Source organism: Chiloscyllium plagiosum, unplaced genomic scaffold (assembly GCF_037043375.1).
Source record: "Chiloscyllium plagiosum isolate Xiang-an unplaced genomic scaffold, Cpla_swu_hap1 HiC_scaffold_22, whole genome shotgun sequence".
In the NCBI taxonomy this organism is placed as follows: Eukaryota; Metazoa; Chordata; class Chondrichthyes; order Orectolobiformes; family Hemiscylliidae; genus Chiloscyllium; species Chiloscyllium plagiosum.
This window is the reverse complement of record NW_028270160.1, coordinates 7,336,392-7,356,072: the sequence shown is the minus strand read 5'-3', so window position 1 is coordinate 7,356,072 and position 19,681 is coordinate 7,336,392. Positions and strand designations below refer to the sequence as shown.

Below are 19,681 nucleotides of genomic sequence, written 5' to 3'. Positions count from 1 at the left end.
TGGGGGGTGGAGTGTATGGTGAGGTGTAGCTCTTTATTTGCCATGTATAACAGCAGATATCTGTGACATTTGAGTATACATAAAGTTTGGTGTGTGGTTTGAGAAAGAAGGTGCTCTATGAGCATTGAGATAAATTGAATTTTGTTTCCCACAATTCCATTCTCACAGATCTGCTTCTGTCATTCTCAAGAAATTGAAAAATGACTGTATAGGCTTCAGCACCGTGATTAGGGCTGGATAACTGCAAGATTAAGGGAAGCTAAGCTGTTAATTTATTACAAACAGAGGACTGCATTCTTCATGCCAGGAAGTGCCTCATCCATTTGGTGTATCATTTTTTTGTATTGTAGTTTGCAAACTAATGATATGGAATGTGGAAAGTCAAGGCATGAAGTTCGAACTTTTCCAAAATAGACACCAATTACTTTGATTTAAGAAAGAATTGATTGTGGTGCAAGGCAATCAGATGTTTCTGAAAGGGCTTTATTTTTGAGGTGAGGCGATGCAGTATCAATCTTAATAATTTGTGTGTGCGATAGACCAACAGTATTACACTTTCATTGTGCCTTTTTTTGCAGATGTCAATTAATCAGCATGCATTTTTTATGACTTTTGTTTGTTTAAAACAAAGAATTGTTTGCAGTCCCTGTCTGGATGTCATGGCAGTTTTTGTGGTGATGTAAAGTATATAGTTTACCTTTTAATTCTTCAGCATGCTGCTGGAGTCTATGCAGCCCTGAGTTGCTTCCTTGAATTTCTCAATGCCAGAGATAAACTGCTTGTTCATTTGTCACTTTTGTTAACTGGGGTTGAGATAATGAGAAGAGCATTTAGTTGTTGGGATATGTTTATTTTTCTCAGACTTTTCCACATTGCCCAAGTTTCAAGTGTAGAATGCATTGTTCAGAATTAGCCTTGCAAATCTCAAAATATAGATTGATTAGGTTAGATTACATAGATTAGATTGGATTACTTAGTGTAGAAACAGGCCCTTCGGCCCAACAAGTCCACACCGACCCTCTGAAGAGCAACCCACTCAGACCCATTCCCCTCCATTTACCCCTTCACCTAACACTACAGGCAATTTAGCATGGCCAATTCACCTAACCTGCACATTTTTGGACTGTGGGAGGAAACCCGCGCAGACACTGGGAGAATGTACAAACTCGACACAGACAGTTGCCTGAGGTGGGAATTGAACCCAGGTCTCTAGCACTGTGAGGCAGCAATGCTAACCACTGTGCTGCCTGTGAAGAGTCATAGTCATAGAGATGTACAGCACAGAAACAGACCTTTTGGTCCAACTCATCCATGCTGACCAGATATCTCAACCCAATCTAGGGTTCCACCTGCCAGCACCTGGCCCATATCCCTCCAAACCCTTTCTATTCATATACCCATTCAAATGCCTTTTAAATGTTGCCTCCACCACTTCCTCTGGCAGTTCATTCCATACCCGTACCACCCTGTGTGTGAAAAAGTTGCCTTTTATATCTTTCCCCTCTCACCCTAAACCTATGCCCTCTAGTTCTCGACTCCCCCACCTGAGGGAAAATCTTTTCTGAACCCTTTCAAGTTTCACAACATCTTCCCGATAGGAAGGAGACCAGAATTGCACGCAATATTCCAACAGTGGCCTAACCAATGTTCTGTACAGCCGCAACATGACCTCCCAACTCCTGTACTCAATATGGTCTCAGTTAGTTATTGGCACTGTTATAACTAAAATCAAGGTTTGGTGTCTAATACTCTGAAGACTTTTTTTGATATTGGCCTAGGCTGGTTCTAAGTATACACAGATGTTGACATATTTGATATGAACTGTGCACCTGCAAAATAAATTGGTTAGTGCTGGCTGTGATACAATGGTTTATTCTTTGAGCAAAAGATAAAATTAAAAAGTAGTATTTTTTACTACATGATGCTTCAAAACACTTGGCTAATCAAGTCCAGGTTGTTCCGCTATAACGAGAAGCACAGCAGGTCAGGCAGCACTCGAGCAGGAGAATCAACTTTTCAGGAAGGGCTTATGCCCAAAACGTCAATTCTCCTGCTCATCAGGGTGCAGCCTGACCTGCTGTGCATTTCCAGCATCTCACACTCAACTCTGATCACCAACATGTGCAGTCCTCACTTTCTCCTTTGTTCTGCTATAACACACTATTTGTTAATGTGAATTTGCTATAATGCAATTGATGAATTGGGGGTACTCTTTCTGAATCGTGAAAGTTTTAAAGCATGTTTTGGTTATAGTGATTCCGGCCCTGGTAATTTAAATAGTGCTGCTATTATGCGATTTTTCTTACAACATAGGATTGCGTGAGAATGGAACCGCATTATAGCAGAGCCAACTTTTTTTTAATCGTAAGGCAGAAGCTGACTGAGCAACATTGCTGGAGAGAAGCACAGTAAGGGAGGAAGTCAGCTGGAGGTGCTTGACCAATTTTAGTGCTTGGTAAAAACACTGACTGCAGATGCTGGAAACCAGATTCTGGATCAGTGGTGCTGGAAGAGCACAGCAATTCAGGCAGCATCCGAGGAGCTTCGAAATCGACGTTTCAGGCAAAAGCCCTCCATCAGGAATAAAGGCAGAGAGCCTGAAGCGTGGAGAGATAAGCTAGAGGAGGGTGGGGGTGGGGATAGAGTAGCATAGAGTACAATAGGTCAGTGGGGGAGGAGATGAAGGTGATAGGTCAGGGAGGAGAGGGTGGAGTGGATAGGTGGAAAAGGAGCTGGGCAGGTCGGACAAGTCCGGACAAGTCAAGGGGACAGTTTTGCTGGAGGTTAGAAACTAGGATGAGGTGGGGGAAGGGGAAATGAGGAAGTTGTTGAAATCCACATTGATGCCCTGGGGTTGAAGTGTTCCGAGGCGGAAGATGAGGCGTTCTTCTTCCATGCATCTGGTGTTGAGATGCATGGAAGAAGAACGCCTCATCTTCCACCTCGGAACACTTCAACCCCAGGGCATCAATGTGGATTTCAACAGCTTCCTCATTTCCCCTTCCCCCACCTCATCCTAGTTTCTAACCTCCAGCAAAACTGTCCCCTTGACTTGTCCGGACTTGTCCGACCTGCCCAGCTCCTTTTCCAGCTATCCACTCCACCCTCTCCTCCCTGACCTATCACCTTCATCTCCTCCCCCACTGACCTATTGTACTCTATGCTACTCTATCCCCACCACCACCCTCCTCGAGCTTATCTCTCCACGCTCAGGCTCTCTGCCTTTATTCCTGATGAAGGGCTTTTGCCCGAAACGTCGATTTCGAAGCTCCTCCAATTTTAGTGCTTGGCTATTTTAATCCAATAATATTTTGCGATATTCCAAAAATTGTTCATGTGCTCTTTTGACTTGGAAATCATGAAAAAGAAAAATCCCAAATATGAGAAGTGTTTTATCTCTCTTAAAGAGTTGAGATTTGGTCACTCTCTAAACGTTAATTTTCAAAGCCTGATTCATCTAAGAGGATGGAGTGAATATGAGCCGAGGAGTTTCTATGTTATTGATGTTAAGGATAAAACAGGGTGGAGTAGAAATCCAGAGAGGGTGGAGACACTTGGAAGCCTTGAGTCTATCGACAGCTTTATTCACCCTTTACTTTGGCGAGGTGGTGTTTAACTGCACAATGCCCTGCAGGTAGTTTGGGGAGTCTATCACAGTTTGTCTTAAAAGTCTTGATTAGTGTCATGGGATGTTTTTCTTCATTGTTGTTACTGATAAGTGCAAGTGGTTGATAGTCTGCACCAACCTAATCTCTCAATGTGTTGAGGTGTAATTTTGAACATGGAGTGAAAAGACCACTTCGCTAAATCATTTCATTTAACTCATCAGTGTAAGGAGTGCCATTGCTGATCGAGTTGATCATCAGATCAACATAGTTTTCTTTTAGCCTTTAGTTTTAAGAAATACTATGATAATCCCTTAGTAGTTTAGCAGGTACATGTGACTCGTGATGTGAAACTTGAGTAGATCATTGCCAGGTATGATCCATTGCCTTTGGGCAAGTTCTCGGCTGGGGCTGACTTCTGTTCAGATTGTCTCCATCTACCTTGATGCACTAATTGCACATTGTCGTATCATCCAAGCATTGTTTTCGAGTATTTTATCATCAGTGAATGTTAGCTTTATCTGCACCCTTCAATTTAGTATCTCCAGTTTTATGTTGAATAAAGCTGTCAGGCCACATTTAAAATTTTGTGTGCAATTCTGGTTGCCAGACTATAGGAAGAATGTGGAAGCATTGGAGAGAGTGCAAAAGGGGTTTACCAGGATGTTTCCTGAATTGGAGTGCATCATCTATAAGTAGAGTTTGGACAAACTTGGATTGCTTTTGTATTGCAGGCTGAGCATTGACCTGTAGAAGTACTGCATATCAGAGAGAGATGTGGATAGTGGAATTTCTTTCCCCCAGGGCAGAAATGTCAAATATATGTTTAAGGTGGGAGAGAGAAAGTTGCTAGCACAGGGGGACATAACTTTAACTTGACGGGTGATAGATGTAGGACAGGTGCCAGAGGTTGTTTCTTTACTCAGTAGTTGGGTAGTAGACTTGCCAACTTAAAGGGCATTTAAATGGTCATTGGATAGGCATATGGACCTCAAGTGGAGTTGTGTAGGATTGATGGGTTTCAGATTGGTTCCACAGGTCGGCGCAACATTTTTTTTTAGATTACTTACAATAGACAATAGGTGCAGGAGTAGGCCATTCTCTGCCTTTCGAGCCAGCACAGCCATTCATTATGATCATGGCTGATCATCCTCAATCAGTATCCTGTTCCTGCCTTATCCTCATAACCCTTGATTCCACTATCCTTAAGAGCTCTATCCAACTCTTTCTTGAAAGTATCCAGAGATTTGGCCTCCACAGCTTTCTGGGGCAGAGCATTCCACACATCCACCACTCTCTGGATGAAGAAGCTTCTCCTCAACTCTGTTCTAAATGGCCTACCCCTTATTTTTAAACTGTATCCTCTGGTTCGGGACTCGCCCATCAGCGGAAACATGCTTCCTGCCTCCAGAGAGTCCAATCCTTTAATAATCTTATACGTCTCAATCAGATTCCCTCTCAGCCTTCTAAACTCAAGGGTATACAAACCCAGTCGCTTCAATCTTTCAACGCAAGATAGTCCCGCCATTCCGGGAATTGACCTCGTGAACCTACGCTGCACTCCCTCAATAGCCAGATTGTCTTTCCTCAAATTTGAAGACCAAAACTGTATACAATATTCCAGGTGCAGTCTCACCAGAGCCCTGTACAGCTGCAGAAGGACCTCTTTGCTTCTATACTCAATCCCTCTTGTTATGAAGGCCAGCACGCTATGAGCCTTCTTCACTACCTGCTGCACCTGCATGCTTGCCTTCTTGACAAGAACACCCAGATCTCTTTGTACTGCCCCTTTACCTAACTTGACTCCATTTAGGTTGTAATCTGCCTTCCTGTTCTTGCCACCAAAGTGGATAACCATACATTTATCCACATTAAACTGCATCTGCCATGCATCTGTCCACTCAACTAACCCGTCCAGGTCACCCTGTAATCTCCTAATATCCTCCTCACATTTTACCCTGCCACCTAGCTTTGTATCATCAGCAAATATGCTAATATTACTTTTAATACCATCATCTATATCATTAATGTATATTGTAAAAAGCTGCGGTCCCAGCACTGATCCCTGCGGTACCCCACTGGTCACCGCCTGCCATTCCAAAAGGGAGCCATTTATCACTACTCTTTGTTTCCTGTCAGCCAACCAATTTTAAATTCAAGTCAGTATTTTGTCCCCAATACCATGCGCCCTAACTTTGCTCACTAACCTCCTATGTGGGACTTTATCAAAGGCATACTGAAAGTCCAAATACACTACATCCACTGGATCTCCCTTGTCCATCTTCAGAGTTACATCCTCAAAAAATTCCAGAAGATTAGTCAAGCATGATTTCCCCTTCATAAATCCATGCTGACTCTGACCTATCCTGTTACTACTATCCAGATGTGTCGTAATTTCATCCTTTATAATTGACTCCAGCATCTTTCCACCACTGAGGTCAGACTAACTGGTCTATAATTCCCTGCTTTCTCTCTCCCTCCTTTCTTAAAATGTGGGACAACATTAGCCACCCTCCAATCCGCAGGAACTGATCCTGAATCTATCGAACTCTGGAAAATAATCACCAACGCATCCAGGATTTCGAGAGCCACCTCCTTCAGTACCCTGGCATGCAGACCATCAGGCCCCGGGGACTTATCAACCTTCAGACCTAACAGTCTCCCCAACACCATTTCCTGGCAAATATAAATTCCCTTCAGTTCAGGTCCTTCAGCCGCTGTTACCTCAGGGAGATTGCTTGTGTCTTCCCCAGTGAACACCGATCTGAAGTACCAATTCAACTCTTCTGCTATTTCTTTGTTCCCCATTATATATTCACCCGTTTCTGTCTTCAAGGGCCCAATTTTAGTCTTAACCATTTTTTTTCCTTTCACATACCTAAAAAAGCTTTTACTATCCTCCTCTATATTTTTGGCCAGTTTACCTTCTACGTCAAGATGGTAGAACCAGATACAATAGTAACTTCTGAGAGGTATTTAGACAACAAGCAGGCAGGGATTAGAGGATATGGACCATGCATAGGCAGATGGGATTAGTTTAAAGTTAAGCTGAAACTTTATTGCTGGAACAGCACAGCAGGTCAGGCAGCATCTAGGGAACAGAAGATTCGACGTTTCGGGCACATGCCCTTCTTCAGGAATGAGCAGAGAGTGTTCAGCAGAAGAAGATAAAAGGTAGGGAGGAGGGACTTGGAGGAGGGGCGTTGGAAATGTGATAGGTGGAAAGAGGTCAAGGTGAGGGTGATAGGTCGGAGTAGGGTGGAGGCGGAGAGGTCAAGAAGAAGACTGCAGGTCAGGAAGGCGGTGCCGGGCTGGAGGGATTCGGCTGAGACAAGATGGGGGGAGGGGGGATGAAGAAACTGGTGAAGTCCAAGTTCATCCCCTGTGGTTGGAGGGTTCCCAGTCGGAAGATAAGACGCTCCTCCTCCGACCGTCGCGTTGTTGTGGTTTGGCGGTGGATGAGTCCAATGACCTGCATATCCTCGGTGGAGTGGGAGGGGGAGTTGAAATGCTGTGCTACAGGGTGATTGGGTTGGTTCGTCCGGGTGGCCCAGAGGTGCTCTCTGAATCGCTCCGCAAGTAGGCGGCCTGTCTCCCCAATATAGAGGAGGCCACACCGGCTGCAGCGGATGCAGTAGATAATGTGGGTGGAGGTGCAGGTGAATCTGTGGCGGATATGGAAGTTTCCTTTGGGGCCTTGGAGAGAAGTGAGGGGGGAGGTGTGGGCGCAAGTGTTGCACCTCCTGCGGTTGCAAGGGAAGGTGCCGGGAGTGGAGGTTGGGTTGGTGGGGGGTATGGATCTGACAAGGGAGTCGCGGAGGGAGTGGTCTCTACGGAAAGCTGATAGAGGAGGGGAGGGAAATATATCCTTGGTGGTGGGGTCCGTTTGGAGGTGGCGGAAGTGACGGTGGATGATGCGCTGTACATGGAGATTGGTGGGGTTCTGTCCTGGTGGCGGTTGGAGGGGCGGGGCTCAAGGGCGGAGGAGCGGGAAGTGGAGGAGATGCGGTGGAGGGCATCGTCGATCCCACCAATCTCCATGTACAGCGCATCATCCGCCGTCACTTCCGCCACCTCCAAACGGACCCCACCACCAAGGATATATTTCCCTCCCCTCCTCTATCAGCTTTCCGTAGAGACCACTCCCTCCGCGACTCCCTTGTCAGATCCATACCCCCCACCAACCCAACCTCCACTCCCGGCACCTTCCCTTGCAACCGCAGGAGGTGCAACACTTGCGCCCACACCTCCCCCCTCACTTCTCTCCAAGGCCCCAAAGGAAACTTCCATATCCGCCACAGATTCACCTGCACCTCCACCCACATTATCTACTGCATCCGCTGCAGCCGGTGTGGCCTCCTCTATATTGGGGAGACAGGCCGCCTACTTGCGGAGCGATTCAGAGAGCACCTCTGGGCCACCCGGAAGAACCAACCCAACCACCCTGTAGCACAGCATTTCAACTCCCCCTCCCACTCCACCGAGGATATGCAGGTCATTGGACTCATCCACCGCCAAACCACAACAACGCGACGGTCGGAGGAGGAGCGTCTTATCTTCCGACTGGGAACCCTCCAACCACAGGGGATGAACTTGGACTTCACCAGTTTCTTCATCCCCCCTCCCCCCATCTTGTCTCAGCCGAATCCCTCCAGCCCGGCACCGCCTTCCTGACCTGCAGTCTTCTTCTTGACCTCTCCGCCTCCACCCTACTCCGACCTATCACCCTCACCTTGACCTCTTTCCACCTATCACATTTCCAACGCCCCTCCTCCAAGTCCCTCCTCCCTACCTTTTATCTTCTCCTGCTGAACACTCTCTGCTCATTCCTGAAGAAGGGCATGTGCCCGAAACGTCGAATCTTCTGTTCCCTAGATGCTGCCTGACCTGCTGTGCTGTTCCAGCAATAAAGTTTCAGCTTTGATCTCCAGCGTCTGCAGACCTCACTTTCTCCTCTTAGTTTAAAGTTAAAAATCACAAAACACCAGGTTATAGTCCAACAGGTTTATTTGGGAGCACTGCCCCACCTGATGAAGGAGCAGCGCTCCAAAAGCTAGTGTGCTTCCAAATAAACCTGTTGGACTATAACCTGGTGTTGTGATCTTTGATTTTGTACACCCCAGTCCAATACTGGCATTCCAAATCGGGATTAGTTTAGAATGGCATCATGGTCAGCAAAAACGTGGTGGTGGTAAGGGCCTGTTCCTGCACTGTGCTATTCTCTGTTCCAATCTTCTTACTTTTCCATGCTGTTTATTATTTATGAAGAATGTCATTCTTTTAAGAGAAAAATACTCAAAGGTGTACCAAAGTCCCAATGCCTGCGTAAAGTAGTATTGTTATAGAGGGATTGAGAGTCTTGACTTTGATTCCCTGCTCCGTGTTAAGTTCTCAGCTGGAACAGCAATAATGACCTTTGTGCCCTCGGTAAAGCAGGGAAAAATTAATTCTTGCAAATGCAGATTTGTCTGAATCTGATAACTAGATCAATAATGACAATTATGAGGGGCCCCTTGTGGCGCAGTGGTAGTATCCACACTCTCAAACAGAGACCCCTGGGGTTCGAGTCCCACCTGCTCCATTGGTGTGTAATAACATCTCTCGTTGATATGCAGTACTTCCAACAGGTCAACCCTAGGCTTTCAATGCTCTAGCAAAAGCAGTCCATATTTGTCCAACCTCTACTTTATAGATAATACACTCCAATTCAGGCAACACCCTGATAAACCTCTTTTGCACCCTCTCCAGTGTCTCCACATCTTTCCTCTAGTGTGGCAACCAGAACCCCACACAATGTGCGGTGTTGCATTTAATAAAGAACAAAGAAAATTACAGCACAAGAACAGGCCTTTCGGCCCTCCAAGCCTGCGCCAATCCAGATCCTCTATCTAAACCTTTCGCCTATTTTCTAAGGATCTGTATTCCTCTGCTCTGCCCATTCATGTATCTGTCTAGATACATATTAAATGATGCTATTGTGCCCGCCTCTACCACCTCTGCTGGTCGCACATTCCAAGCACCCACCACCCTCTGCATAAAGAACTTTCCATGCATATTTCCCTTAAACTTTTTCTCTCTCACCTTGAACTCGTGACCCCTAGTAATTGAGTCCGTCACGCTGGAGGTGGGTGGGAGCTTCTTCATCTCTGTCTCTTCATCTTATGACTTTGTAGACCTCAATCAGGTCCCCCCCCCCCCCCCCCCCCCCCCCAAACTCCGTCTTTCTAATGAAAATAATCCTAATCTACTCCACCTCCCTTCATAGCTCGTGCCCTCCATACCAGGCAACATCCTAGTCAATCCCCTCTGCACCCTCTCCAAAGCACCCACATCCTTTTGGTAATGTGGTGACCAAAATTGTGCACAGTATTCCAAATGTGGCCAAAGCAAAGTCTTAGATGACTGTAACATGACCTGCCAATTCTTGTACTCAATATCTCATCTGATGAAGGAACGCATGCCGTGTGCCTTGTTGACCACTCTACTGACCTGTGTTTCCACCTGCCGGGTACAATGGACCCGAACACCCAGATCTCTCTGTACATTAAATTTCCCTTGGGCTTTTCCATTTACTGTATAAGTTCGCTCTAGAATTGGATCTTCCAAAATGCATCATCTCGCATTTGCCTGTGCTGATCTCCATCTCCATTTCTCCGTCCAACTCTCCAATCTATCTATGCTCAGCTGCATTGTCTGGCAGTCCCCTTAACTAACTGCTACTCCACCAATCTTAGTCTCATAGAGTCATAGTCATAAAAATGTACAGCATGGAAACAGACCCTTTTCCAACTCGTCCATGCCGACCAGATATCCCAACCCAATCTAGCCCCACCTGCCAGCACCCGGCCCATATCCCTTCCTATTCATATACCCATCCAAAACCTCTTAAATGTTGCAATTGTACCAGCCTTGCCACATCCTCTGGCAGCTCATTCCATACACATACTACCCTCTGCGTGATAAAGTTACCCTTGGGTCTCTTTTATATCTTTTTCCCTCTCACCCTAAACCTATGCCCTCGAGTTCTGGACTCCCCGACCCCAGGAAAAGACTTTGTCTATTTATCCTATCCATGCCCCTCATCTGCAAACTTACTAATCAGTCCTCACATACCTTCCTCCAGGTCATTTATGTATCAACAGTGGTCCCAACACTGATCCCTGTGGAGCACCATTGGTCACAGTTGTACAACTTACGGAATTGCGATCACTCTTCCCAAAGTAATCCCCCTGCTGAAACTTCAACCACCTGGCCGGGCGCATTTCCCAACACCAGATCCAGTATGGCCCCTTCCTGAGTTGGACTATTTACTGCTGCTCTATAAAACCCTCCTGGGTGCTCCTTACAAATTCTGTTCCACCTAAACCGAGACTAAATGAATCCCAGTCAATGTTGGAAAAATCTAAATTTCCCATCCCCACCATCCTGTAGCTCCTACATCTTTCCATAATCTGTCTACAAATTTTATGTGTCGAACGTGAGTACTGCAGATGCTGAAGATCAGAGTCAAGAGTGTGGTGCTGGAAAGGCATTGCAGGTCAGGCAGCATCTGAGGAGCAGGAGAATCGACGTTTCAGGCATAAGCCCTTCATCAGGATTCGTCACCATTCCTGATAAAGGGCACAGGCCTGAAATGTTGATTCGGCTGCTTCTTGGATGCTGGCTGACCTGCTGTGCTTTTTCAGCGCCATACTCTCGACAAAGACAAATCAGTGCATATTTACACTTCATAGTAAGGTCCTGAGGAGTTTTTATGAACAAAGAGACCTAGGAGTGCAGGTTCATAGCTCCTTGAAAGTGGAGTCGCAGGTCAATAGAATAGTGAATAAGGCATTTGGTATGCTTTCCTTTATTGGTCAGCATATTGAGTACTCTGGGAGGTCATGTTGCGACTACAGGACATTGGTTAGGCCACTGTTGGAATATTGTGTGCAATTCTGGTCTCCCTCCATCGGAAGGATGATGATGAAGTGAAAGGGTTCAGAAAAGATTTACAAGCATGTTGCTAGGGTTGAAGGGTTTGATCTATAGGGAGAGGCTGATTAGGCTGGAGCATCGGAGGCTGAGGGGTGACCTTACAGAGGTTTATAAAATCATGAGGAGCATGGATAGGATGAATAGACAAGGTCTTTTCCTTGGGGTAGGGGAGTCCAGAATTAGAGGACATAGGTTTAAGGTGAGAGTGGAAGATATAAAAGGGACCTAAGGGGCAACTTTTTCAGGCAGAGGGTGGTGTGTGTATGGAATGAGCTGCCAGAGGATGTGGTGAAGGCTGGTACAATTGCAACATTTAAAAGGCATTTGGATGGGTATATGAATAGGAAGGAGAAAGTGAGGTCTGCAGATGCTGGAGATCAGAGGTATGAATAGGAAGGGTGTGGAGGGATATGGGCCATATGCTGACAAATGGGACAAGGTTAATGTAGGATATCTGATCGGCATGTTTCCGTGCTGTACATCTCCATGACTCGCTAATATGATTTGACTGGAATACTTACAATCCCAGCCCAACTAAGCTGTTTGATGTTGATTGTATGCCCAAATCAGACTGAACAACCTCTGTCAGCAGTAGAGTCCCCTTCTGTTGTGATTCATATCAAGCATATTACAGTCAAAGGTTTTCCTGTTGTCCAGGATGTCTGTGAGCTAAACCTCCTCATTGCATTTCACACAATCCAGCTGAGTATGATCAGTGAAACAATACGAATCCTTTTCCATGAAGAAACAGTCCAGGTGCTGTGATCAGTTCACAAAGATTCTGAGAGACAATAAGGGCTGCAGTTGCTGGAATCCAGAGTCAATAGATGAGAAGCTGGAAAAGCATAGCAAGTCGTTCAGCATCCCAGGAGCAGCATGTTCTGATGAAGGCCCAAAATGTTGAATTGCCTGCTCCTCAGATGTTGTCTCATCTGCTGTACTTTTCCAGTTTCACCTGTGTTGACTCTCAATGATTCTGAACAACTCCCAACTGTTTGGAGATAAGGCGTAGCACTTGGCCCTTGTATGGAAAAAGGTTTGAATTATCCACTTCCCCCACTAAATAGGACCTCCCCATAGTGACGTGACCGTGTTTAAATACTGTTGTATTCAGAGATCATTGGGTTTGCGTACTGTAATGGCTTTACCTCACATGTTGTTTTGTGATAGTCAGGTGGGGTTGAGTCCCTCATACTTGCCCCTGTTAAATGGAACCACTGTTTGTTCTGAGGTTTGGCATTTATTCGCAGGATGAGAATAAATGCCAAACCTTGGGTTTTGAGGATTTTTTTTCCACATTCCAAAAAGCCTGTTTGAAGGGGATTCTGATCCTTCAAAACCAAATGTAAATATTGCAGTGTGTCATGGTCAAAGTCGATACTATTTTTGCAGAAACATTGAACTTTATTGTTGGATGGAAATTTAGAATGGAAGCTAATATCTTTTTGTTTCCTACCCCTCAATGTTTGTGCACTGAAGTTTATTTTATTGGGAACCCTTTTCCTCTATTGTCTTTACTCAGGTGTGTGATTGAGTCCAGAAACTGTTCTGGTCTTTGCTTCTCAATCCGCCCTATTAGATGTACTTTAATAAATGTTAAAGTGCCATAGATCACACGATTTAACTTGATTCCTGCTTTGGAAAGATCTTTTGGTGATCTTTTTTTAATATCAAGGTAAAAAAAGAATAGTGTAGATGGTTGCCGTTTTAAACACTGTTACTGCAATGTGAATATATTACTTCATTCAGTAAAGCCTCCAAGGATATTTTTTTTAATCATCCTAAAAGTTATAGAAATAGTCAACTTCACAGTCTTCAATATCTGATGATGATGATGACGTGCCGGTGTTCCTGTTGGACTATACCCTGATGCTGTGATTTTTCACTTCAATATCTGATGCAGTGTTCAGCAAAGCCATTGAGTAATCTTTGGTTGCAGGATCATCATGAGGCCCCCTTTTGCATCAGATTTGGTGCTTTCAATTTCAGAATCATCTCTCCACAGGTCACCATCCTGACGATTCATCAAATTGGATATTTATCAAATTGAAACTGAGCCAATGACTGGTCAACTTGGGTGCCACTATTTATGGTCCATATTATTGAGAACAATGTGAGCAACTGTGATATATTTTTGAGAAATTACAACTTTTTAAAATACTGTCCTTATTAAGACTTGCATTTGAGTGCTTGAATGCTGCCATGAAACTCCAGCTACAGGACAACCAGCTAGAATAGAGAATCCTGAAATTATAAAAGAATCAATGACCTGTTTGCAACCTGCCCCCCGCCCCCCTCCATCCAAAAAAAATTCAACTACTTATGCTTATTCCGCTGGTATTATTTAATGGCTTCACAAGTTTTAGTTTAACATGGTTTGTACGCCTGACGCAATACAAACACTGAAGAGACTTGGCCAATTCTGACACAATGATCATTCTCAACTGCCTGAATGTAAAATTATAGTTGTTGCTTTATATCCACCACAGTCACTGATGCAATAGTTAGCTTTGTTGTGCTTGTCAGTATTCAATTGGCTGTTTGTGACCTAGTCAAATTACAGGGGTGGAGTAGGTTCGTGCTTCTAATCTGTGATTAGAGTGTTGTAGCAGGCTGATTGCAGTATAACTGGTGACATTTTAAAACGAGGATGAGCTAAAAGTGAAAATCACTTTTTATGTTCCCTTTTGTGTTGTTTCCAAACTGGCACCAAGTTCCATGGATACTGGTTAGTATCTATCTTTATATCTTTGATTCAGAATAATTAAACTGTTGTGTTCTAAGACTTCAAAGATTTAAATGTGAAGTGTTATATCTTTTCCTGGCAACTGGTTTTGCACTGTTGATTTTAGAGCGAATCTCCTCTTCTGTTGAAAAATTTTATTGTTTTTAGGAGTTAAACAACTTTCTACCATTGCTGGTTTGCTGTGGTCTTCATTTGCAACTGACAGTGACAAAACATATCAATGACAACATAACAGCAGGAAGTAATGGTGAGATAATGTTTGAGTGTTAAAGGAATGTTTTACTTCAGATCTATGTTTTTGACTTGATATAATTACGTCATTTATCTTTATTTGTGCCATTCATTAGATACAAGCGTATCTTTGTCAGGGAGGCATGTTCTCATGTGTTCACATGAATTGTGTAAAACTCTCAAAGTGCAATTCACATGTTATAATTTCTCAACTGGGTTGTGATTTGAGAGGAGTACAATTCTGGTTGCAAAGAATGATAAATACGTATACTGCATATTCTATTGTCAATTATTTTCAACACTGCCTAATAACATACTAGAAAGTTACTATTCTTTTAGTTGTGTTATGAAGGAGGAAAGAACCTGGATTACAACTGAAGTGTTTTGTGTGCTCAGTTTTCTCAAACAATTGCGCAGTGAGTTCGCTTTGCACCGGTTGACCACATACGGATATTGTTTGATGCTGTTTTAACTGCTGTTGAGACATGGAAGTGCACCTTTCCTTCCCCATGTTTTGCAAAGGTCTGCTTGTCTAATCTCTTGTCAAAGGTCAAAGTAGAAGGAGCTGGAGTAGCCCAAAAGGTCAACTGCCAGCAATGGGCAAAATAGAGTCAGTGTTTCTCAGGGCTGGAAAATACTATAGATGCGTAGAGAGTAAAAAGGATATTGAGCAAGAAAAAGTGGAAGTCAGAGAATCATAGAATCCCTAAAGTGTTAAAACAGACCATTTGGCCCAACAAGTCCACACTGACCCTCCAAAGAATAATCCATGCAGACCCATTCTCCTACCCTATTACACTACATTTACCCCTGACTGATGGACCGTGAGAGCCTTTTCCTCGGATGGTGATAGCTAGCGTACCTTTAAGTTGAGGGGTGATAGATATAGGGCAGATGCCAAAGGTAGTTTCTTTAATCAGAGTAGTAGGGGCGTGGAACACACTGCCTGCAACAGTAGTAGACTCGCCAACTTTCAAGGCATTTAAATGGTCATGGGATAGGCATATAGATGAGAATGGAATAGTGTAGGATAGATGGGTTTCAAATTGGTTCCACAGGTTGGCGGAACATCAAGGCCGAATGCGCTGTGATCTATATTCTATATGTTCTAATGCACCTAACCACATCCCGAACACTATGGCCAATTCAATTTGGCCAATTCACCAAACTTGCACATCTTTGGACTCTGGGAGGAAGCCGGAGCACCTGGAAGAAACCTGGGGAATGTACAAACTACAAGACAGTTGCTCGAGGCTAGAATTGAACCATGGTACCTGGTGCTGTGAGGCAGCAGTGCTAACCACCAAGCCACCGTCCTGTGAGAAACAAACAAAAGGAAGAATAAGCTAACGGAGGATGGAGGGAGGGAAGGAAAAGAGAATGTGACAAGGCAGACTATTTATCGAAAACAGGATATCTTTAAGATCTTTTCCAGTCTGAGAATTAATTTGAAGACCTGATGGCTGGTATTGCACAAATCCTGTCGAACCTGAACATTTCTAGCTTGTTTTGTCTTTGCTTTGACTCATGGCATCTTCCATACTTTTTAAAAAATCTTCTCTTGATGTTATTTATGGTGAAGTGATAACTATGTCAGGGAAACCAAATCTTTGCAGATTTTATTTGTCACATTTGTCTCTACCTTTCTATCTCATGCATAGAGGACACTGCGGCTCGGCCATTTTTGGTGATAGTTGTTGAGTGGGTATTCTAGACGTTAAATGTGTCTTAAGTGTCCAAATGCTGAGACATGAGGTTGATATTGATAATTTTCAGAAACTTGCAAGTTTAACAATGGGTTCAAGAATTTGTTTCTGGTTACCTAACAGATGCTTCACTTGAATTCAATAATTTATTTGGGATTGGCAGTTCAATTTTTTTTCCAGAAAACTGAACCCCTCTTTGTTTAAATCAGATGCTTAATTTGAATAAATTTTCAAATTAATTTAGTAAATTAACAGGAGTAAACTTTCATCTTGGTCACTTCGCAAAAACATTTGGTTAAAAAATCAGAAGAGAAGCTGATTGTCTGTCTGAGATCATCCGTCGAATTGTAGACTTTTTCAAACAAAGTAACACAATTTCAAAATCTTAGAAATTGAGGTATTTTATATTAGCACAATTCGCTTTTCCTTTTAAACCATAAAATCAACTGCTGAACAACTACTAATCACTGGAAATAAAAATCCCAATTTTTATCTAGTATGTGATTTTTTTTGAGTTGCTTCATTCTAGAGTATGACCATAATCACTTATTTTTGTGAGAGAGCATTAATTAAATGACACTGGTGATGGTGCACCTTGTGAGGATTCTTTGTAATTCCAACATTCAAAAGTGATTTAAAAAAGCTGATAGAAAATGACAGTGAATGCGGCGTTTTGTTGGCGTACTCTTGCCCAAGACAATAGGTGTAGATTAAGTCTTTCGTATACTTGAGCTCAAAATTTGAAGTTGACACTCCAGTGTTGTACTTGGAGATAGGCACAGTGTCAAGAATGCTATTGTTTAGGTGAAGTTTAAACCGAGGTTCTTACTGCTTTCAAGTTTGTATTAAAGACCCCGTTAGCATTGTTTCAAAGAAGAGTGGAATGGCTGTCATTTACTCAATCAGCATTGCTAAACAGATCATCTGATTTTTTTCATTTGAATTATTGAGGATGTTTAAAATTGTGAGCATAGATAGAAGCTGATAGTTGAAACTATGGTTTGGAGATGCCAAAGTTAAAAATCACACAACATCAGGTTATAGTCCAACCAGTTAAATTGGAAGCACTAGCTTTCGGAACACTGCTTCGGTCAGGTGGTTGTGGACCACCTGATGAAGGAGTGTCGCTCCGAAAGCTCGTGTGCTTCCAATTAAACCTGTTGGACTATAACCTGGTGTTGTGATTTTTAACATAGTTTCAACAAGTTGAGGTATGAATAAAATGTTATGCAAGATTAAATATAAGGTTTGGACTGAGAAAGAGTATGATACTTTGAAAATAAGTACTTTAGGTAGCCTGTTCCAAATTTGGTAGATGAAGGAAAGGTGATGAGTGCATATAGGATTTATACTTTAAGTGGCAAGTGAATGTATCTTCATAGAGTTGTAGAATATTACAGCAATGAAAGAGTACATTTGACCCATCATTTCACGTCAGTCACTAGTCACCTATCTAATGACCCATTCTTGTATGTTATAGATTGTTTATTTGTTTTGGGAATTGGAGTTAGGAACCTAGTTAAACTGAGTGGGCAAAGATCAGGCAGATGGAGTACAATGTTAATAAATGTGAAGCCATCCATTTGGTCGGAATAACAGTAAAAAGGATGATTTGGAATGCCGGTGTTGGACTGGGCTGCTCCTTCATCGGGTGGTTATGGAGTACAAGATCATAAGACAATTTATAGCAAAAAAGTTTACAGTGTGATGTCACTGAAATTATGATCTTATGACCTTATTCTCCACAACCACCTGATGGAGTGGGGGAGGACCTTATAGAAACATGTAAAAATATGAAGGGAACAGATAAGGTATACGTAGAGAGGATGTCTCCACTGGCAGGTGAAAGTAGGACAAGAGGGTATAGTCTCAAAATGAGGGGGAGCAGATTTAGGAGTGAATTGAGAAGGAACTTCTTCACCCAGAGGGTTGCGAATCTGTGGAATTCCCTGTCCAGCCTGGTTGAGGCTTCCTCAGTAAATGCTTTCAAAGCTAATTTTTTGAACAGTAAAGGAGTTAAGGGTTATAGTGAGAGGGTGAGTGAGACCACAAAAAGATCAGCCAGATCTTATTGAATGGCAGAGCAGATGGCTCACTTTTGCTCCTAGTTCTTAAGTTCATGTAAAACTTGGTTATGAGAGCTTTCTTCTTGTCACTCGAAATATGACATGAAATCAGCAGAAAGGTTTTGATCTGTGGATAAAGTATTTTTAAAAATCTCTGGATTAGTTGGGTTGAGGGCCCAGTTCCATGTTATAAGTTGTATGCAAATCCTCTGGGATGTTGAGCATTCGCCTTATCTACAGGGCCTCAGTACAGATTGCTGCAGTTGAGCACCAGTCAATGTATTGACCCAAGTCTGTTCATTCATTTACAAGTTGCGCTCTCTTTTTGAAAGTATTATGCATCCTGCACTTTTTTTTTATATAACCAACTGCATTGTCTATTAGTGAGAGCCATTTTTTTTGTTGTTGATTGAGGTGAAAGATTCTACAGAAGATGTAGGAAAGATGTTGTGAAACTTGAGAGGGTGCAGAAAAGATTTAGAAGGGTTTGATCTGAAGGGAGAAGCTGAATAGACTGGGGCTATTTACCCCTGAAGGAGGGTGACCTGGTGAAGGTTGATAAAATCATGAGGAGCATGGTTGGGTGAATAGCCAGGTCTTTTTCCCAGGGTAGGTAGTCCAAAGCTAGAAGGCATAGGTTTCAGTTGAGAGGAGAAAGATTTAAAAGGGACTGAAGGGGCAATATTTTGATGCAGAGGGTGTTGTGTGTTTGGAGTGAGCTGCCAAAGGAAGCGGTGGAGGCTGGTACAATTACAATATTTAAGAGGCATTTGGAGGGCTATAGGAATAGAAAGAGCTTAGAGGAATAAGGGCCAAATCTGATAAATGGGACTAGATTGTTTTGAGATATCTGGTCAAGGTTGACGAGTTGGGCTGAAGGGTCTGTTTCCGTGCCCATCTGACTCTATATATAGTATTAAAGACTATATTGGCCTTCTGGTAAAACTCGGTCACCTCAGGAATTCTAGCACGAGGACATTTCCGGACAGGAAGCAATCTTTCAGATTGGAATGCTGTTTGTTATAATGCAGTAGATTTTAATTTAAATTTTGAATAAACAGCAGACCAATAGATTAATGCTGCACTTGCATAACGACCTTTGGTCTGAAATGTTGATTGACCTGAGCTTCGCAAATGCCATGTGTTCCTAATTTTGTCCTTTTTGGATTTTCATGATTTTCAATATTTTTCTTTTTTGTTTGGACCAATTTCATGCCCTGGGAAGAACCTTGAACTGCTCGGTTATTGCTAGTAATAAAGATGTTTTTCTTATTTGCTACTGCTTTAATCATCACAAACGAATGTAAAATCTAAAGGTCTTTTGCCAAATATCCACTTCCAATTCCAGTT

The 19,681-nt window shown here is 43.2% G+C and overlaps 1 protein-coding gene across 3 annotated transcripts in view; it reads left to right on the top strand.

Annotated features, from left to right (window-relative positions):
• The window catches only part of slf2 (SMC5/6 complex localization factor 2), a 113,784-nt gene that overhangs the window by 21,205 nt on the left and 72,898 nt on the right, over window positions 1-19,681 (top strand). The window contains exon 1 of one of the 3 annotated variants that reach the window (XM_087998719.1): window positions 14,213-14,310. The exons of the other annotated variants lie outside the window; for them this stretch is intronic. The gene's annotated coding sequence lies outside the window, so the exon portion shown is untranslated. Of the gene's footprint in view, window positions 1-14,212; window positions 14,311-19,681 lie in introns of those variants that run through there. 3 annotated transcript variants of the gene reach the window in all.